Genomic DNA, 9,761 nt, shown 5'->3' on the forward strand with positions numbered 1-9,761 from the left:
ATGTTTCTGATTCTGTTGTAACACCACACTGACCATGCCAATAGACTTTTAAACAATGCTTTACAAGATTCTGAATAACAAAACTGTATCTACTACAAATTAGTAAAAGTTACAAATTTTATCATGAAAAATGGTTTTACTCATTAAATAAATATTTAGTGTCTTCCTGCCTCAGCATGTTCTAAGTGCTGGGAGCTGGGTGGTAGAGTTACAAAGAACTAAACACTGATCCTACTCTTAAAGTTTTTGTTGTTTTTAGAGCCAAGTGGGTAGGAAATACATCTTTACAATACAGTTTGATAACAGCAGTGGGAGCGCTTTGTACACGAGTACTGTGTGGAACACAGTAATGCAGTGGCAGATGCGGCCTCATTAGAGAAGCAGAGTTGAGAAGTTATGCTTAAAACTTGTCTTAACAGGTACAGATGAACTGTACCTGTTAAGTTTGAACTGCATGCATCCACTGATAATAATTTTTATTCAATAAATATGTTGGAAAAATGTTTAGAGATTGATGACAATTTGAAAAACCTTGAAGGTAAACTATGCAGTCTAGAAACATCAAAAAACATTAAGAAAAATGCTAGATATGTCAAAAAGTGGGTAAGATATATGTAAGTATTAAGCTGGTACAATTACTTTTGCATCAACCTAAGACTAGTCTATTTTGTCACTGACTGCCAGAAAATATATACAAATCTATTACAAAAAGTTAAAATTTATCAAAATTTAGGTATGCACTTAGAGACCCTACATGATAACATTCGCAGTTGAAAGAACTCCAGACAAATGTAAAGATGCAATATTCAACCGTAAGTGTGTAACATTAACAGTCTTACATACTGTACTACTGTCATAATTTTATTGTCACCACCTGTGATTTTAAGTGTTGTGAGTATCTGCTCAAATGCTGTGTGACACTAATCATCTCTGTGTGGGCAGCTCCTCTCACCAGGAAATTGCACAATGCAGTTAAAGTCATCTCTCATGGTTCTCGTGTATTTATCATCACGTTTAGTGTGTTAGTGTAAACTCTGAATAACACCATGGGACCCATACGAAGTGCCACAAGTGATGCTGGGTGTGCTCCCAGGAAGGAGAGAAAAGTCATGCCATTACAAGGAAAAGCTGAGTTACTTGATATGTACTGTAGATTGAAATCTGCAGCTGCTGTTGCCTGCATTTTCAGACAGATGATTCATCTTCTAACAAACACAAAATTGTGGTATCAACAAATACAGTACAGTACTGTAAATGTGTTTTTTTTCTTATGATTTTCTTAAAGACATTTTCTTTTCTCTAGCTTATTTTATTGTAAGGATAGAGTATATAATACACGTAACATACAAAATATGTGTTAGTTGACTCTTGATGTTTTCAGTAAGGCTCCTTGTCAGCAGTAGGCTATTGGTAGTTAAGTTTTGCAGATGTCAAAAGTTACACATGGGGCCCAGTGAAGTGGCTCATGCCTGTAATCCCAACACTTTGGGAGGCTGAGGTGGGTGGATCATCTGAGGTTAGGAGTTCGAGACCAGCCTGGCCAAAAGGTGAAACCGTATCTCTACTAAAAGCAAAAATTAGAGGGGCATGGTGGCCCATGCCTGTAATCGCAGCTACTCGAGAGGCTGAGGCAGGAAAATTGCTTGAACCCGGCAGACGGAGGTTACAGTGAGCCAAGATTGTGCCACTGCACTCATCTGGGCAACAGAGCCAGACTCCATCGCAAAAAAAAGAAAAGGTATACATGAATTTTCAACTGCGTGTGCAGGCACCTCATCCCCCACATTATTCGAGTGTCAGCTGTACTTTAGAAAATATTTACAATTTACACATGAAAAAACAGAGAGAGAAATTAAGAAACTTTCTTACATGTATACAAGTAATAAAGGGCACTGTTCATGTGCAAATCTATTCTGTAAGCCCATTTGCACTTACGTTTACCTGCTGAATACTTAGCTGTGCCTTTGAGACACCAAAAAGATCAAGAGTTACCTTTTTTTTTCTTTTTAACCTCTGAACTTTTCATTGGCCTCCTGCTCCTCAAAGGATCCCCTGCTTCTGCTGGCTTAATGTCTCAGAACTTTGGTGTCATTGGTCTCCAACACCACTTTGCCATACACTATCTGGTGGGTGGAGGTCTTTTGGATGGTTTGCATGGAGTAGCTGCTGTCCAGGGCATCACGAAGACTGAAGTCCTTGCCCATTGTCAGCAGGCGGCGGTAGGTGGCGATCTCAGTCTCCAGCTTAACGTTGATGTTCAGCAGGGCCTCCTACTCCTGGGCCTGGTGCTGTCCCTCTGCCCGGGTCTGTGTCCACTCTGACTCCAGGTGCAGCAGGATCCTGTTGAGCCGCTCCATCTGCAGGGCACAGCGGGCCTCCACCTCCCTCAGGCTGTTCTCCAAGCTGGCCTTCAGATTTCTCATGGAGTCCCAGTCGATATACAAGAGTGGACTGTATGTCTCAGCTCCGTGAGCACCATCTCAGCAGCTCAAACCTTGGTGGACTGTGTGGTGACCACTGTGGTGCTCTCCTTAATCTGCTGAGACCAGTACTTGTCCAGCTTGTAATCTGCTGAGACTAGTACTTGTTCAGCTCGTCTGAGTTATACTGAGCCACCTTGTCACATTGGGCCCGGATGTCTGCCATGATTTCGGTGAGGTCCTGAAATTTGGGGGCATCTACCTCCATAGTCAACCCAGAGCTGGCAATCTGGGCTTGTAGGCCTTTTACTTCCTCTTCGTGGTTCTTCTTCATGAAGACCAGCTTCTCCTTGAGAGCCTTGATCTCTGTCTCCAGCTGCAGCTGAGTGATACTGGTGTCGTCAGTGACCTTTTGGCGGAGCCCATGGATGTTGCTCTCCCCAGACTGGTGCATGGCCAGCTCTGTCTAATATTTCATTCTAAAGTCATCAGGAGGAAGACAGGAATTGTTAATCTGCAGAACGATGCATGCATTGCCCAGAGTATTTGTAAAGATCTGAGCCTTCAGGTCCTCGCTAGACTTGAAGTAATGACTCCAGTCTCTGACCTGGGGTCCCTTCTATTCCAGGTGGTCCCAGATTTTGCTCTTCAGGTTCTGGTTTTAGTCCACAGATTCCTTCTCAGGTAGGAGGCCAGGCAGTCGTTCAGGCTTTGGGTGGTCAGTCTCCTCGTTCTGGATGCCTCCCATTGCTGCCAGACCCTCGGCCATCCTGTGGTCAGGCCTCCTCACTGGAAGCTGTTGCACTGGAAGCTGGTGGAGTAGAACACGGAGATTGGGGAACCAGAGCCCCCTGCGCCTGCATAGATGCTGGCCACACTGCAGACAGCCGGGTGCCATACGTGGGAGCCTGCACAGAGCCCAGGGACCAGCAGTTGGTGTAGAAGGTGGAGTGAGTGGTGAAGCTCATGCCGTCCGGGGAGGAGAGGACAGGACTTGGGCTCTTTTAAGAGCTACCATTTTGAATTGGATCAAAGGAGTGGAGAAGTAGCGAAAAGCATGTTTACATATTCCTGATGGTTTTGTAATTAACACATTGGTTCCTCTTCATTACATGAAAAGAAAATGTAGCAAATGTGCTGAGGGGACAAAATAGGATTGCGACAATGACAGGCGGGGGTTTTTGTAGGTTTATTTCCTTTTATGTATGCTGCTGCTGTTTTTTTTGTTTTTGTTTTGTTTTTTAACGTTTCTGTTGATCAAAGAAAAATGGATTTATGGTCTACGGAGAGATTATAAACCCCAATATAAAGTTTAAATGCTAAAACAGACTTTAGCTCCAGCTTACTACTACTGTGTTAAAGTAAATAAAAATTATTCTGAAGTGTTCTAAAAGAACTGTGATACCAATATATTCTCCCAGCACATACAACAGGCAGGTTAAACTCATAAAAATACACGTGTGCATAATACCTTTTTATACTAATTTATAAGATTTATTAAATGCCACGAGCATTAACATTATTAAGGGAAATAAAAAGTACTGAAATGCAACTCTTTTCTTAAAGAAGAGAAAAGAAATAACTTTTCAAAGTCCGATTTGGAAATCCCTACTTGTTAAATCAATAAAACAAATGGATAATAAAAAGTGGTGTATATTCATTAATTCTACAGAAGAAAAGACACATTGTGGCTTATATTAAAATCTGTGAATAAAACCTTTCTTCTTGTCCTCAGCTTAATATGTTTATTTAAATTATAGATTACTCTGTAATGATATTTAATATTTTTATAATGTTATAGATAGTACATATATAGTTGAGAGATTTGATACTTGGATACAAGTACATTGAAAACACACAATGAAACACTAGTTATCATTCTCTAGGCACATAGCAGGATACATAAGAAATATAGGCATGCAGGGATGCACAAGTTCTTCTGCAAAGATATGGCATCCTGGTTTTTTTCTCATGCTATTTTGTTTTGGGATGGCGTATAAAGGAGCCCTTTGTTAAAAAATAGGGCTTGAAATCTTTACTCTTCTTTGTGCACAAACCATTGTATGGTCCAGCATAACATGCAGTATCATTGGTAGGTAAAAAAATAATGTGGGTATTTTATTTTTAAGTTATTATTGTACAACTTAAAACCTACCCCTAAGATTAGACCTATTGGATTAAATGACTTCTAATTTCAGGAGTAGGTTTTAAACTGTACGATAATAACTTTAAAAAACACACACCCACGTTGGTACAGACTGATGATACTTTCATGTTGCTCAGTCATACAACTATTGGTAGAAATAGGATTGGATTTGATGTTTTCAGCTTTTTGTCCCAAAATGATTTTCTTGAATTAATGTTTTATTTATTCATTTGTTTTCAGAATATAAAAATGTGACATAAAAAATCATCCTAATAACAATATATATCAATGAAGTCCTGGTGAAATCAAAACTCCTTTGTACATTTCTTATGTTTCTATCATACCTGCTTACTATCTAAATGGCATAAGGGGCAGAGGACCTGAAACTCTGGGCAATTAAAATACATTTTTATCTTTACTGAATTTTGATATTTAATAAGATTTGAGAATAATTTTTAAAAGTATAATTAAATGCTGAAATGTCTATACCACATTTACATGGTTAGTACTGAGAGCTCTGAGAATATGCTGCTGATCACAGTTTGTACTCTAGAGAAAATTCCCTCAAGTACAGAGCCTCTAAAAGTGTATATACTGGACGAGCAACATCAATATCACCTGCCACCTGTTAGAAATGCTGGCTCGCCAGTCCCACCTGAGACCTGCTAAATCAGAAACTTTGGGAGATTCTGACATACACTCAAGTCTGAAACCACTGATCATGCAATAAGGTATAACTAACGATTTGAGACGATCATGGAGTAAGGAGCCTCTGGCAGACATGTAAGGCAAAAATTCACCCTTAAGAGAATAAAAAGTAGATTTCCTTTATTCGCTACTAGAACTTAGGATGATAGCTGGAGACACATATACTTAGAACTTTCAACAATGTGTCCTCTAGTTAATACCATTATAAAACAAATTATTTACTTTGGGAAAAAATAAAATATTTTTAAAAAATTTTAATTTCTAATTTAAAAGATTTTCATTTTAAAAATGTTTCCACTTCTTACTTAAAGTTTGCCTTGAAAAAATTATTTTCAATTTTAAATATTTTGTGTTAAGTAGAGATTGTATGAATGTGTAGATCTCAATAAAAACTCAACTATCCCCTCTTATATTCTAAAATATACACTTGAGATAGTGGTTCACAAAAATTTTAAAAAATATACGAAATAATACACTTACAGAGATTCCTGGAGAAAACAAAAGATTTAGTATATTTTTTTCTAAACACTTAGCATAAAACTTAACAGAATTAAGCAGCAACAACTTGTTAACTGCTGATATTTCAAAACACTGAAAGAACGTCACTCATATTTAGTGTATTTGCCATAGTACTTTAATTAAGATAAAATAAAGATTAACATAGCTTAGAAAGATTTTCAAATAGGTGTTTCAAATTAACCAGAAAATTTAATATACTGGAACACTTTGTTAGCTAGAAGGATAGGATTTTATTAGGTAAAAAACAGTATGCATTTTAAATTTCAGTTCTTTCTGTTTTTCTGTTTAAGTTCACGTGAATAGCCATGCCACAGTACTTTTAACAGTTGGAGTGCATAAAACGCAATTAGCTCTTAGCAGAGTGAGATGAACCATATGTTTGAGTTAATTAGTTCTCTTTGTTCATGAAATGTTTTTCTAACTCATTTTGTCATAGTTTTGTCACATTTTACTCCTTCTCCCATTCCTTCATGGCCCTTCACACAGCTGAGAAAACATATTTTAATGAAATCCAGCTTAAATACATTAAAAATGTTCCCACTCCAAAATAGAAAGAAAGAGAAAGAAAGAAAAAAGAAAGCTGTGTACAAAGCTTTTATGTAATTTTTTGGTTAAATGTAAACACTCAAAAATATTAACAATGATGCAATTGTATTGATAGCAACACATTTTCCAAATTGGTTTAGTTTGTACATATATGAATTAAAATATTTTAAAGGTGAAAACTAAAAATGTTTATTAAACCAAATCATTTTTTCTAATGAACAATGTTAAGTAATTAAATTATCTTTTAATTAAATTCACTGCATATTTTAAGATCATGGAGACAGATTTATAAATCTAGGATCAGGATCCTGTTACATGAGGAAATCTAAGAAGGAGCCCAGAGTTCCAGAATTGTCCTGTTTCCTCTATTGCTTTATTTTGAGACTTTGGGAAAGTTACTCAATTTCCAAATTGCAGTTTTTTCCTCTGTAAACTGATAGGATAGTGACCTCTCATTTTTGGCTATGGTTAATAAATTAGATTATACCATGACTATGGTTAATAAATGAGATAATGCCTTTAACACACCTAATAGAACGTCCACTAGCCTGTTTTCTACAAACATTAGCTACTGCTTTATCTTATTAATAAAAGTTTAATTTGTTACAACTTTAACAACAGTTTCTAAAGATGAGGAGCATTTTGTTGCCAGAAATGACAGTGGGGTTTATTGTTATCCAGTACACAGAGGCCAGTGATGCTGCTAAACTTTCTATAGTGGGAAGGGGAGCCCCACAGCAAATAATTATTTGGTTCCAAACACCAACAGAGGTGAAACTGAGTAACCCTGTAGCATAATATGAATTGCTACTGCATTCTACATGGTGTATTTTGGAAGCTCTTTTTAAGTTAAGTAATAAACTGTGATTCAATAACTGGTCATTGAATTCCAATAAATAAAATTCTGTTGAACAACGTATTATCCAATGTATCAGTTATTTGTGATACTTTGTCTAAGTAAAGTATGGAGGAAAAATCACTCTACTTAATGCCTTAAAGTGGTTCAACCACCATCATTTAACATTTAAACTTTGATTCCACGGTTAAGGGCACACTTGTGTCCTCATTTGTGTATTTCTGAAAGCGCATTCTTACTTACCCTTCCAGAAAGTCAGAATGTCATAGCCAAAAGGTGTGTTCATTATAAAAATAATTCTACTGAATATGTGCATTTTTCTAATGTCAATTTAATAATACAATGAAAGGAGAAAGGTCACTAAAAGAATCCTTGATACATCTCTTCCTTTCACAGGGCATATCCAATCTGTTAGCAAATGCTGTGGGCTCTAGCTCCAGAATTTACCACTTACAACCTTCAACATTCATCTTAGTTCAAGCCAGCTTTATTTCTTCCCCCTAATTAATCACCTAGCATCTACTGCGTTCCCTGGAATATTTCCCATAGGGAGATTAAAAAATATATACATATAAGGTTTTACATTTGACATAAGGGAATTAAGTTCCTCCTTTGCTAAAATTCTTGATTTCTATCTTATGTCGCTTAAAGCAAAGCAGAGAAGTACACAGTGTCTGCGAGAACACATCTCTGTCTTACTCCTCTGACTTTATTCCTGACCCACATTCCCTCCTTCTCTCTGCTGTAGCCATACTGCGTCCTACCAGTTGCTGTTCTTTGGTATTTGTCCATCACACTCTTACTCCTCACATTCACACTTTCACATGGCTCCCTCTCTCCCTCCATTGCATATGTGCCACCTTCTCAGTGAGACTTTTCCAAACCACCTATGAAAACTGCAATTCCAAACGCATCCTCTATCCTGTTTCTCCTCTCCAGCAACCCCAATTCCGATTCTCTTAGTTTTTTTTTTTTTTTTTTTTTTTTTTTTGAGACGGGGTTTTGCTCTTGTTACCCAGGCTGGAGTGCAATGGCGCGATCTAGGCTCACCGCAACCTCCGCCTCCTGGGTTCAGGCAATTCTCCTGCCTCAGCCTCCAGAGTAGCTGAGATTACAGGCACGTGCCAACATGCCCATCTAATTTTTTGTATTTTTAGTAGAGACCGGGTTTCACCATGTTGACCAGGATGGTCTCGATCTCTTGACCTCGTGATCCACCCGCCTCGGCCTCCCAAAGTGCTGGGATTACAGGCTTGAGCCACTGCGCCCGGCCTTCTCTGCCTTAGTTTTTCCATAGTAATTATCACCATCTAACATGCTTTATATTTTACACATTAATTTGTTTACTGTCTCCTCACATTAGAAGGTAAACTGCTTTAGGGAAGGAATTCTTGTTTGTTTGTTCTATCCCCTGTCTTTACAGCTTTTTCTCTAGTCCTGGAACAACACTAGACACATAGCAGGAGCCAGCTAGTGATTAAAGAAGTTGATTCATGGGTACAAATATACACATTGGTAAAAGAAATCAAACCTGTTAGATAGATTAGTGGGATAACTATAGTGTACAGTAATCCATTATACATTTCAAAATAGCTAGGTAAGAAGAATTTGAATGGTTCTAGCATAAAGAAAAGACCAGCATTTAAGGTGATGGACATCTCAAGTACACTGATTTGATCCCTACAAATTATACAAAAACAAAAAAATTATAAAGAATCACTGCAATTAATTAGATGAAGGTGGGCTTCATTCACTACACTTAGAAAGTAAGTGTAGTGAATGGGGGGAATGTTTTAGGCTGAGGGAAGATGATGGGGAAGGCTGTGTTTGTGGAGAAAGTATGGCACTATGCAGGGTGACGTGTCATGTGAACAGAATTGCAGTGTGAAAATAACCATCTAGGGAATGGAGAAGGAGGGAGGCAACTATAAGAAGGCAGTCGTTAGAACAAGGATTGTTACAGTGAACCTGGAAAGTACTAAATGGGCTCAAGAAACATTAAAGATAATGTTGACTCAAAAGACTAAAAATAGAACTACTATATGATGCAGCAATCTTACCACTGGCTGTTTATTCAGTAAAAGGATATCAACATACTGAAGAGATATCTGCACTCTCGTCTTTATTGCAGCAGTATTCACAATAGCCAAGGTATGGAATCAAGGATGTGTCCATCAGTGATGAATGAATAAAGAAAATGTGGTTTGTATACACAACGAAATATTATTCAGCTATAAAAAGGATGAAATCACTTGGTGTGGTGGCTCACACCTGTAATCTCAGCACTTTGGAAGGCTGAGGTGGGTGGATCACCTGAGGTTGGGAGTTCGAGATTAGCCCGACTAACATGGAGAAACTCCATCTCTACTAGAAATACAAAATTAGCTGGGCGTGGTGCATGCCTGTAATCCCAGCTACTTGGGAGACTGAGGCAGGAGAATGGCTTCAACCTGGCAGGCGGAGGCTGTGGTGAGCCGAGATGGCACCATTGTATTCCAGCCTGGGCAACAAGAGCAAAAACTCCATCCAAAAAAAAAAAAGAAATCCTGTCTTTTGCAGCAACATA

At 38.0% G+C, this 9,761-nt stretch overlaps 1 pseudogene; it reads right to left on the bottom strand.

Annotated features, from left to right (window-relative positions):
- Positions 1-459: 459 nt before the first annotated feature.
- LOC144578274 (keratin, type I cytoskeletal 18-like) lies at positions 460-3,915 on the bottom strand (annotated as a pseudogene).
- Positions 3,916-9,761: the final 5,846 nt, after the last annotated feature.

Source organism: Callithrix jacchus, chromosome 11 (genome assembly GCF_049354715.1).
Source record: "Callithrix jacchus isolate 240 chromosome 11, calJac240_pri, whole genome shotgun sequence".
Taxonomy (NCBI): Eukaryota; Metazoa; Chordata; class Mammalia; order Primates; family Cebidae; genus Callithrix; species Callithrix jacchus.